The sequence below is a fragment of the Anser brachyrhynchus genome (assembly GCF_964034855.1).
Source record: "Anser brachyrhynchus genome assembly, chromosome: Z".
Lineage (NCBI taxonomy): Eukaryota > Metazoa > Chordata > Aves > Anseriformes > Anatidae > Anser > Anser brachyrhynchus.
In genome coordinates, this window is record NC_137697.1 from 35,813,962 (window position 1) to 35,830,947 (window position 16,986).

At 39.4% G+C, this 16,986-nt stretch overlaps 1 protein-coding gene across 1 annotated transcript in view; it reads left to right on the plus strand.

Annotated features, from left to right (window-relative positions):
* Positions 1 to 115: 115 nt before the first annotated feature.
* LOC308185289 (uncharacterized protein) overlaps positions 116 to 16,986 on the plus strand; it is a 77,622-nt gene continuing 60,751 nt past the window's right edge. Inside the window, exon 1 of the mRNA XM_080573206.1 lies at positions 116 to 16,986. This exon is cut by the window's right edge and continues 11,127 nt beyond it. The gene's annotated coding sequence lies outside the window, so the exon portion shown is untranslated.

Consider the following 16,986-nt stretch of genomic DNA (forward strand, 5'->3'; position numbering starts at 1 on the left):
CAGCTGTATTCAAATCCTCAATGTATTTGATACTTCATTTATAGAATCATATCATAGAATGGCTTTGGTTGGAAGGGACCATAAAGAGCATCTAGTTTCAAGTCTCTACTCTACTCTCTACTCTAATTGTACCCTCTTTTAGATTAAAAACATTCCCCCTTGTCCTGTCACTATCTGCCCATCTAAAAAGTCACTCTCCATCTTTTTCATAAGCCCCCTTTAAGTACTGAAAGGTGGTAGTGAGGTCTCCCCAGAGCCATCTTTTCTTCAGGCTGAACAACCCCAACTCTCTTAGTCTGTCTTCATAGAAGAGGTGTTTCAGCCCTCTGATCATCCTTGTGGCCCTCCTCTGGACCCACTCTGGACCCACTCTTAACAGATCCATGTCTTTCTTAAGCTGGGGGCCCCAGACCCTGATGCAATACTCCAAGTGAGGCTTCACAAGCACAGAGCAGAGGGGGACAATCCCCTCCCTGACCCGCTGTCCACACCTCTGTTGATGAATCCCAGGATACAGTTTGCATTCTGGGCTGCAAGCATGCACTGCTGGCTCACGCTGAGCTTCCTGTCCACCACATCCTGCATGTCCTTCTCTGCAGGGCTGATCAAAATGTGTTGTTCTTTCAGCCTGTCTTCACGTCTGGGACTGCCTCTACACAAGTGTAGCACCTTACACTTGGACTATTTGAACCTCATTAAGTTCACATCAGCTCACTTCTCAAACTTGTTCAAGCCCCTTTGGATTGCATCCGTTCCTTCTGCTGCATCAACTGTACCACTCAGTTTGGTGTCATCTGAAACCTTTCTGAGGGTGTACTCACTCCCACCATTTGTGTCATTGATAGTGATGTTAAACAACACCAGTCCCAAGATGGACCCCTGAGGAACACCACTCATCACCAGCCTCCACCTGGACGTAGAGCTGTTGACCACATCTCTGTGTTTGTGGCCATCCAGCCAACTCCTTATCCACTGAATGGTCCATCCTTCAAATCCATCTCTCTCCAGTTTGGAAACCAGGATGTAATACGGGACTGTGTCAAAGGCCTTACGGAAGTCCAGGTTGATGGCATTGGTCAGTTTTCCCTTGTCTACTGATACAGTCACTCCATCATAGAAGGCCACCAGATTGGTAAGGCAAGATTTGCCCTTGATGAAGCCATGCTGGCTGTCTCGGATCACCTCCTTGTCCTTCATGTGTCTTGATACTGCTTCAAGGAGAATCTGTTCCATGATTTCCCAGGCACAGAAGTGAGGTTCGCTGGTCTGTAGTTCCCTGGGTCTTCCTTTCTACCCTTTTTAAAAATGGGAGTAATATTTCCCTTTTTCCAGTCACTGGGGGCTTCACCTGACTGCCATGACTTTTCAAATATGATGGAGAGAGGCTTGGCAACTACATCAGCCAGTTCCTTGCTGACCCTGGGATGAATGTCATCAGGCCCCATGGACCTGTTCATTTCCATCAGGTGGTCCTGAAACAGCTCTTTGCTTATGGTGAGAGGAACTTTGCTCCTCCAGCCCCATCCAGTGGTTCAGAGACTTGAGAGACAAGAGAAGCCTGCCTGACAATGAAGACTGAGGCAAAGAATTTGTTGACTGCCTCAGCCTTCTCCATGTCTGTCATTACTGGTTCCCCTTTCTCATTTGTCAGAGGGGTTATGATTTCCTTGGCCTTTCTTTTCTGGCCAATATAGCTATAGAATCCCATCTTGATATTTTTAGCATCCCTTGCCAAGCTCAGTTCCATCTGTGCCTTGGCTTTCCTGATCCCATACCTGCACATACAAATAGCATCCCTGTACTCTTTCCAGGCCACATATCCTTGGTTCCACTGCCTGTGCATTTCCTCCTTGTGCCTCAGGTTGACCTCAGGTTGTTCAGCCATGCCAGTTTCCTGCCTTTCCTGCCTTATTTCTTACACATGGGGATGGAGAGCTCTTGCTCTCTAAGAAAAGCATCCTTAAAGTGTTGACAGCGCTGATGAGTTCCTTTGTCCCTAAGGACAGTGTCCCAGGGGGTCCCATCCACTAATTCTTTAAACAGCTGGAATTTAACTCTTTGAAAATTCTGGGTCCTGACTTTGCTCTTCACCAGGCCCATATTCCTCGAGATCACATGCTCAGCCAGGACATAGTCACTGCAGCCCAGACAGCCTCCAATCTTAATCTCTTTAATGAGCTCATTTAATGAGTCAACACCAGTAGCACTTCTCCTCTGGTTGTTTTTTCTAATATCTGGACCAGGAGGTTATCATCGATGCACTCCAGGAGTCTTCTGGATTGCTCACAGCCTGCTGTGTACCTTTTCCAGCAGATGTCCAGGTCATTGAAGTCCTTGAATGCAGTATTCCAGTTGTGCGACTCATCCCACCACCTTTCTGTGATATCAATTAGGTCATAGTTTTCTAATTTCACTGTGGCTTTCCAACCCTCTCCCTGTTTCCCATGCTGCGTGCATTGGTGTAGAGGCACTTCAGCTGGACTATCAACCACATCACCTCTTTAAAGGAGCTGTCATTAATTCCTTTGAAACGATTCACAGGTATTTTCCTGTTGCTTCCTAAAATGCTGGTGTTCCCTGATTCTTTTCTATCACTCAGAGGTACACCCCCTTCCCCTGCTGAATCTAGTATAAAGCTCTGTTAATCCACACTTGGATACAATTCCTCGGTATCCTTGATGCCTCATTCTCTCAAAAATCTTGTTAGACCCTAAGAAGCAATATAAATAGAAAGATCCAAAAACATGATTCACACCTCCATGCACAAGTTTTTAGTTACCTTTTCCTTTTTCTTTTCAGCAGAAAAAGTTCTTAGTCTGCAAAGGTCTGCTTAGAAGTGTTTTGATCTTGTTAGTGCAGAAACACTTGGTCCCTGAGCCTTGTCAGCATTCAAAAATCTTTTTTTTCCTCTTTCTACCACCTTGTTCCTCAGGCACCATGTCCCGTGAGTTCTGGTCTACCAGCCAGAGGTCAGATGAGTGTTTTTCACTCATCTGAAGCAAACCTATGGAGTTGGTCTTCACACACAATACATTAGTGACCACTCCCCTGGTTCTTTCTCTCTCTCCCTCTGTCTCTCCTTTCTCTCCACCTTCCTCTGTTGGACCAAGTGGAATGAACATGACTGTCTAGCTGGGGACTAAAGTAAAAGACTTGAGTTCCAGTTTTTGCTCTTTCAGATGGAAAAAAAAAACCTATATTGTATTAGAATTATTACAGAAATATTAATATTTACACCCTAAACATGGAAGTAGGGCTGCTGTTTCAGGAAACTTAATCACATGAGGCAGTTATAAACTTGTGACACTTGCTTTTAAGATCAGAATAATGTGGAATGCCTCACTGCTTCTTAGTCATTCACTTTTCTCTGTGATAACTCTTGTTGGAGGAGATTTATTCATTAAGCTTACTGATTTTAAGCTTTAGTTGTTGTTTTTGTTTGTTGTTTGTTTTGTTTTGTGTTCTGGACAGTAATTACTGGTGGCCTCACTGCAGTAAACTGTCATCCATGTGTTGGTTTTGGTGCCTGCTTTGTGTGGGATTGCTCTTTTCACGAGTACAAATATACTTTCAGACAATTTCTGGCTTTGGCAGTTATCTACAAATAACAGAGAAATCATGTCAAACTCATTTCACTGGATGAAGAAGAGATGACTGGTGTAGTTATCCTTTTCTTGTTTGTTAGTTAATTCACAGAATGCATTCAGAGCAAATACTTTCATATATTTTTTTTTCTTTCCACAGAATCAAAAAATAAATAGCCTTGAACATTTTTTTTTTAAATGCAACATCTTCCTGCAGCTGGGAAGTGTCTTCTATTCACTATCATTATCAATAATTTTATATATCTCTATTCCACTAGACTACATAAAGGTTGATTGTAATGTTGCTTTCAACGACAGATGATTGAAAGAAATAGCTGTGAGAATTATAGCCAGAGCATAATGTTCTTCATGTGTGATGTTTATGCAACTTAGAAATAGAGTGGGTTTTCAAAAGAGTTCAGGTGTGGCTTATCTCTACTGTTCTTGAAGTCCTGTTCAGCTTCCTTTTCACTGGAAGACACTGTCCCAGTTATGAGTATCTGCAGGAATACACACCAGATCCTACTAATCCAGAAATGATGAATTACCAATCTGGGACTAAACTAAGGCAAATCATACACAAGCAATTGCAAGCCTTCCTCGAATGGCTCCAGCTTGCATCACCACTAGTGAAGCAATGGTAATACCAAATCTTGAGGAACCAAGATTACAGAGCCTCTGAAGAGGGAGAATATGGAGTCACTGGAGAAGACAGAAATGACTGAGGAAATAATACTAGGTTTGCACTTTAACACCTGTAGGCAGCTGAGCCCCACACAGTTGCTCACTCACTGTTACACAGTGGGATGAGGGAGAGATTTGGAAGGGTAACAGTGAGAAATCTTGTGGGTCAAGGCAAAGAGATTAGTAGGTAAAAGAAAAGCGGCACATGCAAGCAAAACAAATTCACTAGTTCCCATGAGCAGGCAGGTGTTTAGCCATTTCCAGGAGAGCAGGGCTTCATCATGTGTAATTGTAACTTATGAAGACAAATGCCATAACTCCAAATATTCCTCCTCCAGCCTTCTTCTTTCTGCCAACTTTTACTGCTGTGTATAATGTCATATGAAATGGAATATCCTACTGGTCAGTTAGAGTCAGCTGTCCTGGCTATGTCCCCTCCCAACCTCTTGTGCACTCCCAGCCTCCTCACAGGTGGGGTAGGGTGAGAAATGGAAAAGTCCTTTACTCAGTGTAAGCTCTGCTCAGCAACAACTAAAACATCGGTGTTTATCATAGAATCATAGAATGCCTTGGGTTGGAAGGGACTTCAAAGCTCATCTAGTTCCAATCCCCCTGCCATAGGCAGGGACGCCACCCACTAGATCAGGTTGCTCAGGGCCTCAAAAAACAAAACACAACACCATACAAGCCACTACTGAGAAAATTAACTCTGTCACATACAAGACTAATGCATGGATGTATGAACGTAGACACAGAGAAGTTTGCTAGTGGCATTAAACATCTTGAGATAACAAATTAGCACACGCATGCTGTGTGTGTGCTCTGGATAATGTAATGGGGAAATTGCTGTTGTGCGTTGTGTATGATTTTCCTGCCTCCTCCTTATACCAGTGTACATAACCTCTGCGCTTGCCAATCTGAACTGCTTATCTTTCAGTTATTACTTTGCGAACAGGTGGTCTCTTACTAGATTTATACAGTTCCTCTAATAAGGGTCTTCAATATAGGAAGAATATTGAGTTTTTCAATAAAAATAATACCTATCTGTGATAAAGACAAAAGGATATTTTTAAGTATTAGCTAACCCAACCAAATATTTACTAGTGGAAATACTACTTACAGAGGAATATTGACTATGCTATTTGAGTCATATGCGGATTAAAATTCCTGAGAGTTGCTGCTGTCAGCTGCCATACCTCCCAACCCTTGTTAACACATCACAGATGAAGAAATCCCAACTCTCTTTTTACCTTACTGGTGTGGGAGGGCTCTGTTTTCTATGTTCACCTTTTCCTCTTGCAAAATTTGCAAGGATTCATACTTGTATTCTCCAATATTAGGAGCTCCCACAGGTGATTACATTTGAATTAATAATCTGTCTTTCAGAAGTGCTAAGTGTACCTGCAGTTAGGGGTCAAATATTAAAAACATAAAATAAAAATAAATCTATTGAAGTAAGGGTCTCCAGGAAACTCTTTTTCCACTACTGGCAATAGTTTAGTATACAGATGTTAATTATCTTTAGAACCAACTGTGTTCAGCACCAGCCATCATTTTTCTGATTTTTTTCAGTCTCAAGACTGCTTTATCTATCTATCTATCTATCTATCTATCTATCTATCTATCAATCTACCTATCTACCTATCTACCTATCTACCTACCTATCTATAAATAAAACTTCACACACTTCCCTGGAGCTCAGTAAAGTGATGAATTTATTTCTTTTCAAAGTAAATCTATGTCCACAATTATATATTGTTACAGCTAAGAGTCCAGATCTAGAAGGACAATGCACTATACATTAAGGAAAAAAAATCTTATATGCAAGTCTCATTTGTGACATTTGTAGAGTTTCTGTTCAAACTAAGGCTGTGCATCATTGCTTGTAGCAAATTAAATTTAGATGAGTTTTAGTGAGAATAACTGGACTGTGAATGTTACCCATTATGCAAAGAAGTGTAAATGCAGCAAAAAATGAAACCAAATAATGTAAAATCCAAACATAGTTTATGGGCTAACTCTTACGCAGTTGGTGACTGAGTTCAGTTTGAAATGCTTGAGGGAGGAACCTCAGGGGAAAGATTTTGTGCTTTGCTTGTAGCATGAGCCCATAGAGTGGGAACATCAGCACTTTCCAGTTTCGCGTACTGAGAAAATCCTCACACCCCTCTCCATGTGCCAAGGTAAAAGCTCTCTGTGACCTTTCAACTTATCAAGAACTGCAGCATCATTCTTTTAAACGGTTGAAGTGGCTATAAATAAATGGTTCTACTTTTAACTTACATATCTCTAATTCTGTATTACAATATAACTTTTTCTATCAAAGAAAAAAACAGAAAGGTAACCAAGTTGGCATAGTCCTTAAAAAGCCTCTCATTCATATTTTTTATGTTTTAGATTTAACAAAATAATCATTATTCTACAATGTCCTGTTCCTGCAAAATTCACTCTAAAGATTGTTTTGGGATTATTTTTTTTATATATATATATATATTTTATCTGCTGTTGTAGAGATTGAAAAATGTCAGCCCCAGGCATTCTTGATTTTCTACTCTTTGCAAGCATTGTACTCATCTCCTGGCCATATAATATACTTATAAGCAAGGTCAGGATAGCATGATCTTGTGTAATTGTAAATAAATTGCAAACGTCAGTTTGGTGCCTTTCTCTAAATTAAAGATGGTGGACTGATCAGGTTTTGGGTTACAAATGTATTAATGAGCCTGTATTTCTTCTTCTCCTCTATTTACTGCTTTAAAAGTAGGTCCCATGAGGAAACCTTTAGGGGAAATAAAAATTGTGTGCATATACTGTAGGAAAAACTTTAATTTAATGCTTTCATTTAATTCAGTGCAGGGATTTGAAAACCTTCAGAGTACTCACTTTTACCCCAGTATATTGAAAGAAAAGTGATTGAGAATTATTAGATTTTCAAACCATATTCTCAAGCAGAAGACAGATGATCTTTTTTCCACCTTTGACGCTGAAATATCAGTAATTAAAAACTTAAACTGTTGTTATGGGTCCAGTGTTCAAAGGTGCATTTAGCTTCTGTGTGTGATGAATGTATTTATTTTTCCATCTCACAGAGTGCAAGATTCACTGTCTGAGTAAACACATCTCTGTATGTCAACAGCAATCACGTTCACGTTAGTCTATAAATGTCTCCTTTTGTTGTCTCCTGTCTGTATCTGTTTTAACAGTTTCCACTGGATAAAGATGTAATCCATTTCTGCAGGTTGAATAATCCTTAGGAGTTGGAATGGTCCAAGGAAAGAGTGCACTGCTTATTTGACTGATCACTTCAAATAAAAATCAAAGCTGTAGGTTACTGTCTAAAAATAAGGTGCACAGAGGTTGAGTTTTGTAGGCAGTGGGATTGGTTATTTGCATGCTTTCCTCCTTTTCCCTTGTAGCAAGGTGTTCTGTCCTGGAGATGAAACAAGCAGAGGCTAAACTAATTAACTAACCAGCAGTGATCTACAGTCTCAGCACCTCGCATTCCTGGAGATTTATCCCATTTTGAATTCATTGCCATTTCCCTCCAGGGAAATAAAGATTGCTGCCTATTAAAGATGGGGACAGAAAAAGGCACCTTCACTGGAGACAGCCTGTACAAGAAAATAATACTGTAATCATTCCCTCCAATCAGCTGAAAAGGATTAAATCTTCTGCTTCTAAAGTAATGTTCCAATTGAGCCTTGGGGAAGAATAATTCATGATTAGGGAGAAGGCTGGTCTAGCAAATGTGAACATTATGTCCATTACTTAAACACACTTCCTGGGCTGACTGCTAATGTACCCAGGGGACCTTGCAGCAGCAGCAACTGATAGGAGCAATGAAATAGGCCGACAAGGACAAGAAGTATTATCATCTGCATTCAACAGCACTACATAGACTTTACCACTGTTAAATCACTGCCTTTGGTAAATAGCCCAGATAACTCATTTTAATAGAAGAATTCTTCTCTTCTTTATGTGTATTAAACAACAGACTCTTATGAGCTGTGGCAGTGTATTGATTCCTGGGAAAGGCAGCGTGAATACCAATTCTGTAATTTATGCTGTTTTGTGGCTCTGGCTGTATTTGTTATGCATAGTGTATTAAACATTCAATAGCTCAATTTAATCTTTGCAGCCAAATTGCGCAGCACATCATGCCAGATAGTGGTTGTTTCATATACACAGCCCATCTGCTTCCTGTTCTATAATTCATTCAGCAGGCAAAGTTTCTGGCAGCCTCAGGCTACCACATATATATGTGTGGTATATATATATGTGGTGTTTATATTTATATATGTACTGGTGGTGTACATATAGACACCTTACAATATCAGAAGTGTTTGATGCTTTTTCTGGTGTTACTCTTCAATTGTACATGTCAGTAGAGTCCTCATCAGGTGTCATCCTGTTTTTAAGGGAATTATGGGGATAGTATTCCCATCTTCAGCTCTTTGGGTAATTTCAGAAGCTACTGATAACTCAGAGTAGGAAAAGGTAAATGAAAACAAAGCACTCTTTTAGTCAGGGAAAAATAGCCTTTTCCAAATAGCTCCTAGGGTACACTAGTCGTAAGGATATGACTGTTTTGTAGTCTTAACCTGTGCTCTTACTGTTCTGTTTCAGATGTCCTATTTACTTTGTGAGTATCCGTTGTGTACACATGAAGTGCACATATGAAATGTGCACTTCTCAGAAAAATTGCTTTGAATGTGTTTAACTGCTGCAGCTGGGGCAATAGGCTGCAGCCTGATCCAGGAAGGCTTTGCTGCTGGGCATGAATTCACAGCTGGTAGCTAGCTGCGCAGGACATGTCTCTCAGCACCCCTGCAGAGGAATCAATACCAGAGGTTTCTCACTCAGCTTTCAGGTGCTGTGTGTTGGGAAGCCTTGATGAGCTGCAGGCTGTTAGCATTCACTGGTATTAGTAGGTAGAAAGGATTCTTCTGACATTAAAGATGTCTTTCAAATTTTCTTTATTTTCTTCTGTTTCTTGTTGCAACCACCTTTTCAAATTACTTCTCTCTAGAAGCTTACTTGCAGTTTGTGGCATCTATTGGAAACTGATTATGGTACTCTGGCATGGAGAGGCTATGTTTAGGTCTACCTCTCTGTTTAAGGCAACTGCTGTCAATTGCCACTGAATTAACTGCCTTGGGGTTTTTAACTGCACTGTTAGGGGCTGAACAAGTCTTTAATGAAACAGTCCTTGTTGAGAGGAACTGGAAATGAAGATAGGTAACACTAGTAAGGGGTAGTGGAGTTGCTTGCCTGTGGTCCTGCAGCAGAACTAGGAGATGAATTAATGGAGGAATTTCCTGAATTAATGGAGGAATTTCCTCTTCCTGCCCTTCTACCACAAAGAGCAGGATAAAAGCCTATATGTACACCCTATTAAAAATCTCAGTGTCTACTGGATGTTTGTTAACAAGATGTTTTTTATTACAGGGATATGGTTCAGAAATGGCACACCTCAGCTGTGTTATGGGTCTAGATGATCAGATGTATCCTTAAATTTGTGCTTAGCAACAAAAAGAGTTAGTCAGATTTTATAAATGATTTTGTGCTTGTGCCACTTTGAGCACAAGTGAGACATGCTCTGCTTCTTTCTTACTTTTCTCTTGGCTGACAGCGCACTTTATGGTAATAAATACTGAACTAATTTTCCTTTGTTAGAAGCTGTTCAACTCAAGTAGCAGAATGTAAGCACAAGACCCATACCTTTAAAATCAATAAAACCAGAAATAGCACTTTCTCAGTCACTAAGATTAAGAACTGCAGGAATGGCAAACTAAGAGAATAACAGCGTGACTTGTGAAAAATGGTCTAATTTGCTGAACTTATTTCTTTCGGTAAAAACACATTAATGATATCCCCCACATGGTGTGGAAAACTCTGTTATAACATGTATCTGAATGGATAAGATGCAACAGAAAATGACCCTACTAAAGATAGATGGGGAGAAGGGGTAAATAGGTAAGAGTTAGGAACATAAACCAAGCCTCTCGGCCCCTGTACTTGCTGCTGTTGCTTTCTCCTTGCATTATGATCCACACTAACGTGGCAGCTGTACAATTGTTCATTTCAAAACCAAAAATGCATTTTTAGCTTTTCATTCTAACAATGAGGTGCAATATTAACACTCAATTTCTATCAATTCCTATCATACCTATTTTATAGTAGCACATGTTCAGAGATTGTGCTGCTGAGGTTGAATATTTTCATACGAAATCTATGGGTGATTCAGTTTAACTGCTTCAGAACTGGGTACTGGTTTCTGTCCATATCACTAAGTTCCTTTAGCGTGCCTAATAGTAGTTATTTATTCATTGCAGTTGGGCTTGTCTGTCATAGACCCAGCTGTGCCAAATTAGCTCTTACAGCTTTGCAAATGCTATGTTAAAGAGCATTTCCTGATACTATTAAGATTTTTTTCTTTATGCAACTTTCCAGCTAAGCACAGAGATAAGAATGTGAAAAGATCTGGTGATTATTCTCATAAAAATAAAAAAGTATACATATAAAAATCAGATTTTAAAACTGACATTACTAATTACATATTTTTCATACAATATGTGATATTGATATTGTATCTCGAGATCAACGAAACTTTGATTGTGAAGAGTTTTAAAAATTACTTTCAAGTTGACTTATTTGCAGATTCCAGTTGTTGTAGACTTGGGTGCGTGGTCTAAATGGTGGACTAAGATATGATATGACAAGTATTCCCAGGTTCTTTGGAAATACATAGTTTTAAGGCAGTCTAAGAGTCATGTCCTGGCTGTGTCATATTGAGACACTGCTCAGATTATGTCAGAAGAAGTATTTTGCAAGATGAGTAAAGGTTTTCATTAAGATATATATTCAGTGAGACTACATGGCCTAACATGTCACCCAGATAGTACTATTCCTAATTTAAGTTCTGGTATCACTCAATTGTTTTCCCAGTACAGGGCTTTTCTCTTTTACTTCCTCTGGAAGAAGTGCATACCAGTGTCCCAGTTTTCCACAAGGAAAAAAAAAAATTTGTGGTGCCATGACTAGATTTCCATATATTCCGCTAATCTACTTGTATCGGCTTAACAGAGATACTGAGTTGGTTTGAACTAATGACCAGAAAGGGAAAAGAAAGCTTTCAAGCATTCTTGGTGTCTGGTTACATTTACAGGAGGCAGGTGCTGCTCACTGGCAGTGGTGCCTGAAGTGTGTGTTTGATAGCACTAGTGCTCTGTGCTGTGCAGCACAGTGCTCTCCGCGCCTGAGTCTGTCCTAAGGTGTGAAAGCTCCAAGTACTTAAGTAACAGAGGGCAGTACTGAATCCTGTGCCTGCAGATCGCAATGCTTTTGTTAACTTCTCTGGGCTGAGATTTGATACTGTTGTTTGATAGCCTTATCTAATTGCTTCTTCCTCAATTAGAGACTTTCAGAAATGTTGAAAAAAATGTCTTTTTTTTTTTTTTTTAATTTTCACTCTTGTAGCCAAGTCAGTGGTTTAACTGAGCCTAGATAAAGTCCAAACCTTTGGCCATTAGTATTTGGGGATCTTATTAATATTTACAAATATCTTAAGTGTGGGAGACAGAGGGATTTGGCCAACCTCTTTTCAGTGGTTTGTGGGGACAGGACAAGGCGCAATGGCCACAAAATGGATCACAGGAAGTTCTGCACCAACATGCGAAAGAACTTCTTCACAGTGAGGGTGCTGGAGCACTGGAACAGGCTGCCCAGGGAGGTTGTGGAATCTCCGTCTCTAGAGATATTCAAGGCCCTCCTGGACGCCTACCTGGGCAACCTGCTCTAGGGAACCTGCTTTGGCAGGGGGGTTGGACCTGATGATCTCTTGAGGTCCCTTCCAACGCCTACAATTCTGTGATTCTGCGATTCTGTGACATGAATACAGGCCTTAAATTTTCCTTTCAGCTTTGTGGATAGATTCTGGGCTTTGCCATGTTTCTGCAAAAGGTATGCAAGAATATGACCTGAGCACACAACTGGGAGTACTCTTCATAATGAATCAAGCCTTGATTTCAGTAGCTGTTTTTTATATATTGTGATATCATGCTGAGATGGTAGGTTGTGGAAATACGGAGTGCAGCTGTTGAAGATAATTACAGGGCAAATAATTTTCCACTCTATATTGTTAGTTAGAAATCCTTTTACTCACTCTAGCTGCTTACGTGTAATTTCTCATGACTATCCTGTTAACAGTGCATGCTAGCAGCCCAGAAGGCCAACTGCATTCCGGGCTGCATCAAAAGAGGCGTGGCCAGCAGGTCAAGGGAAGTTGTTGTCCCCCTCTACTCTGCCCTTGTGAGTCCCCACCAGGAGCGCTGGACCTAGGTTTGGGGCCCCCAGCACATGTATGATGTGGACCTGTTTGAGCGAGTCCAGAGGAGGGCTGTGAAGATGATCAGTGAGCTGGAGCACTTGTCCTATGAAGAAAGGCTGAGAGAGCTGGGCATGTTCATCCTGGAGAATAGAAGGCTCCAGGGAGACCTCATTGTGGCCTTTCAATACCTAAAGGGGTCTTATAAGAAAGATGGAGAAGGACTCTTTACTTGGGTACATAATGATAGGACAAGGGGAATGGTCTTAAACTAAAAGAGGATAGATTTAGACTAGACATTAGGAGAAAATTTGTCACTGTAAGGGCAGTGAGGCCCTGGAACAGGTTGCCCAAAGAAATTTTGGATGCCCTATCCCTGGAGGTGTTCAAGTCTAGTTTGGATGGGGCCTTGGCCAACCTGGTTTAGTGGGTGGCATACCTGCCTGTAGCATGGGGGTTAGAGTTAGATGATCTTTAAGATCCTTTCCAACCCAAAACATTCTATGATTCTATGATCCAATAACTTGTGACCAAAACCAAGAAATCTTAGGGATGTTGATGAACATTTAGCAACCTTCTGGATTTGTTTATGGTTTATTTTTGTTTGGTGCCATGCATCTAGCACACGCCATCAAGTGGTGTTATGCAACATCCTTTTCTTCTTTAAAAAATCATTTCATAATTATGCAGTAGCTGTTCCTTTCCTCTTTCCTTTTTGTGGCCTCAAATGCAACCAAGGAACTTGCACTTTTGAATTACCTCCAGGGTCAAATGCATAATGTAACAGCTTACCTCCTGTTTGATTTCCAAACCCTGACCCTCTGGGGGTATACCTTTATTGTTTCGTTGTTGCCTTGTAGCACTACAGGCTAACAGATCAATTCATCCTTCAAAGCATCCTATCACCTGTCAATATGAAATTCTAGCAATTACTAAAGTGGGATGGCTGCAAAGCATCTGAAAAACATTCCCTATTGATTGGCTTATTGCTCCAGAGTATGATGAACTTGTTTAAGAAAAATTGATTTGGCAAATTGATTTTTTTTTTTTTAATCAAGGAATCATATGAATGTAATTTAAGTAACAATATTTTTGCCCTGAAGAATGTATAATATATACTTCGGTTGTGTGCACATAAAGTTAAAAAAAAAAAAAAAAAGAGGGGATTTATATGGAAGAACTTGGAATTATTCCTCTAAGATTTATGGGTTGCTCTGCAAGTTCTTCCAAAAACCTTTTTTTTGTTGAATACTTTTTTGTTTGATTGATTGTTTTCACTTGTTTCTTTCATTTAGCAAGTACATATTAAAAAGTGAAGTTCCGATATTTAATAAATTAAAGCATTTTCCTGGATACCCCAGGTCATGGGGTTATGAGCTGCATCCTTCTTTCTTGTACCAATAGTCTAAGATGAGATATGATTTTTTAAAACCAGTTGCTTGTAATGCAGATGGTGAAGACGATGATTAATTGGTTAAGTTGGTAAGTTATAATTTTAGCTCTGCTGTTATGTCTGTACTCTTGCTTCTTTCTTTTTGTTATGGTAGAAGCTAAATGCTCCCAGTGCGGCCCACATTGCAATCCTTTGCATGGCAGTGCTATTGAGGTTATTATTCACACTTAAGGCATGCAGATGATCAGAGACAGTTAGAAATCAGTTTCTCACGGCCTCACTTTTCCACTGCAGACTTAAAAATTGTGCAAGAGTGATATAGATGAAAACTCATAAATTTTGTTCCTTTCAGAAAAAAAAAAATATTAGGAATTTTCCACAAAACTTCTGGATTCTATAAACCCATCCTACAAAGTGGATGCTCAGGGTCACCTTAGCTTCACGCACAAAACCCAGCCATAGAGCAGTGTGTCATGGAAAGGGTTATGCCAGCGTTTGCTAAGAATTTGTGAATTTGTGGGCATTTTTGTTCCTGCTACATCAATTTCTGTCTCCAGTCCTCTTTTGTTTCAGCACTTTTCACTTTTGATGTTTAGATTCTGCTCAGACTTTCCCAGGAATGACTGCAAGCTTGTAGGAATGTCCAAAATTGCTGTGGAAAATCTCTTTTCAAGTACTAATATTTTTGCTTCAAAAATATTGTATGCAATATATTACATATATTGAATATTGAGTATCCATGAATATATTGAAGTAGAGTGGATAAGACAATAGTACCAGAATACATACACAACTTCAAGTTGTCAGTTTGTTATTAAAACAGAGGCCTCCTTTTTCAAGTATTTCCCAGATAACATGTGGGCTCTTTTCAATGCAAGGCTCTGCTTTCAGCAAAATTGTTAATTATAGATCATAATAAGCTGTTAGGAGCAAAACACACACATAATTTGAAAGTGAAATGAGGCACAGTACATAGATAAAGCAATTGTTTATTTAAGAGGTGATTAGCAGCAGCAAAACAAGCAAGCTGATACTTGAACCTGAAATAAATTATACTCATTTGGAATTGTTAAGCTATTTGCTTATTTGTGCATTGCAACCTAGTGCAAAGGTAAATGCGTAATGATGTGAGTTTTCTCTCCCATGTTCTGAGAAGCTTGGTAGATATACACTGTGTCTGAGCTACCATTGTATTAAAAGAAAAGTCCATCCAAAGGGGAAAAAAAGAGAAGTGCCTCAGTTTCACAGAGGAAAGCAATTGAGGTTTAAATTGTTCTGTACTATGGTAGACTATAAGCCTTTAAAAGGCATTGTAATCACTGAATGAACAAAACGGTTTGCCTTGGGTAATTATGCTTTTCGGTTTCTTTCACTTTAAAGTTTATTTCCTTAGACGTTATGTGGCATGCTTGTTTGCCATGTCAGAGTGTTAATCTCAGTGCAAAACACTGTGATTTTCTGCAAGGATAAATGAGCCCAGAAACATTCTGAGTTCAGATCAAGCTGAATGCCATTATGGTAATCCAATCTAATTTTACATTTAAATCAGTGCTTAACTGGGTGTTTAATCTAGCTCTCATGGGACTGCAATTGCATTTGAAATGCAAAACTTTGCTTATACACTATTGGGATAGTTATTTTGTAAAGTCATAGGACGGATAGACATTAAGTACACATATAGAGAGGCACAAATCAGAGCTATGTGAATGATTTGGTAAAATAACCCAGATTGACACACTCTGAGGTTTCTCCTCTTTACAAAAAGTAGAGTACACTCAATTCTTAAATTTTTTGAATGCAATGTGATTGTAAGAAGCTTATGTGTGAAAATGCCACTGAATATTTAAAATAAAAAAGAAAACATAAAAAGACACTATGGAAAATAACCTTTACATGACCTTAATTCTTCCCTAATAGCTGGCTTATTCTTCACGATGGCTATCTACTCCTTTCCTGCCTGTCTTTCAGCATCTTTGCAGGCACATATGACCTGGGGATTTTCTTCTTTTCCGCTAAATTTTGAATAAGCAAAAGCAATACCTGCACTCCCCAACCTTCCGCAACCTCCTCCCTCCCCTTGTCTTCATGACAATACTTTTAAAAGGAAGGTGCTGGCATTAAGTATCCATTCATTAAGTATTCTACAAAAATGGCTGTAACCTGAAACACTTTGACAAAAAAGCTACATCTTTGCTGTCTTAGGGAGGTCAGCTTTATAAGCATGCTATGCCTGATCCTGGGGTGTTAGCAGCTTGGTGATATTCCTCCTTATATTGACAGAGTGAGCTTAAGCTGTTCATAAATCCTACCTGACTCCTGTAAGTTTTTTGTTTGGCCCTCAGGTGGTACTAAAAGGGGAAAATGTAGTGTATTGTGGTGAACTGCATTAGCCAGATAGAGAAAAGCAAAGAAAGCAGGTATCAGCTGATAGCAAGAGAACTGCTGGTAGTGTATACCTTAGAGGAAGGTAAAAAGGAACTGGGAAATAAGTTACTGTATGAGTAATAGACAGGTACATCAATTTAACTTTTTTAAAGAAAATATTTTTACCAGTATTGATCAGGATTACATTTTTGTACTGGGAAAAAGCTAAGGAAGATTAAAAAAAAAAAAAAAAAAAAAGAGAGAGAGAGAGAGAGAGACGTAATTTGTCATGAAAATGTGGTGTTGAAAATATTTTCTATGAGTTGAATAAATAAACCTTAGTTGTAGCATGCTAACTGATAAAGGTGATGGAAGTAGTTGAATAGGTCACTGAAAAACCTAAAATAACATAAAATGGTAGCTGGAAAAGATACTATATATGTGCATGTGTGTATTTATTTTACCTGCTAGTTCACTGAGTATCATGTTCACTAAATTTTTCTTTATGGGCCTAAGATCCAAAATTTTTGCAGATACTGAATTTTGGTTAAAAAAAAAAAAAAGTACTTACCCAGAATAAACCAAGTCTTGCTTCAGAATCTCACTGTATAGATTGTAAGGATATAGGTATTTAA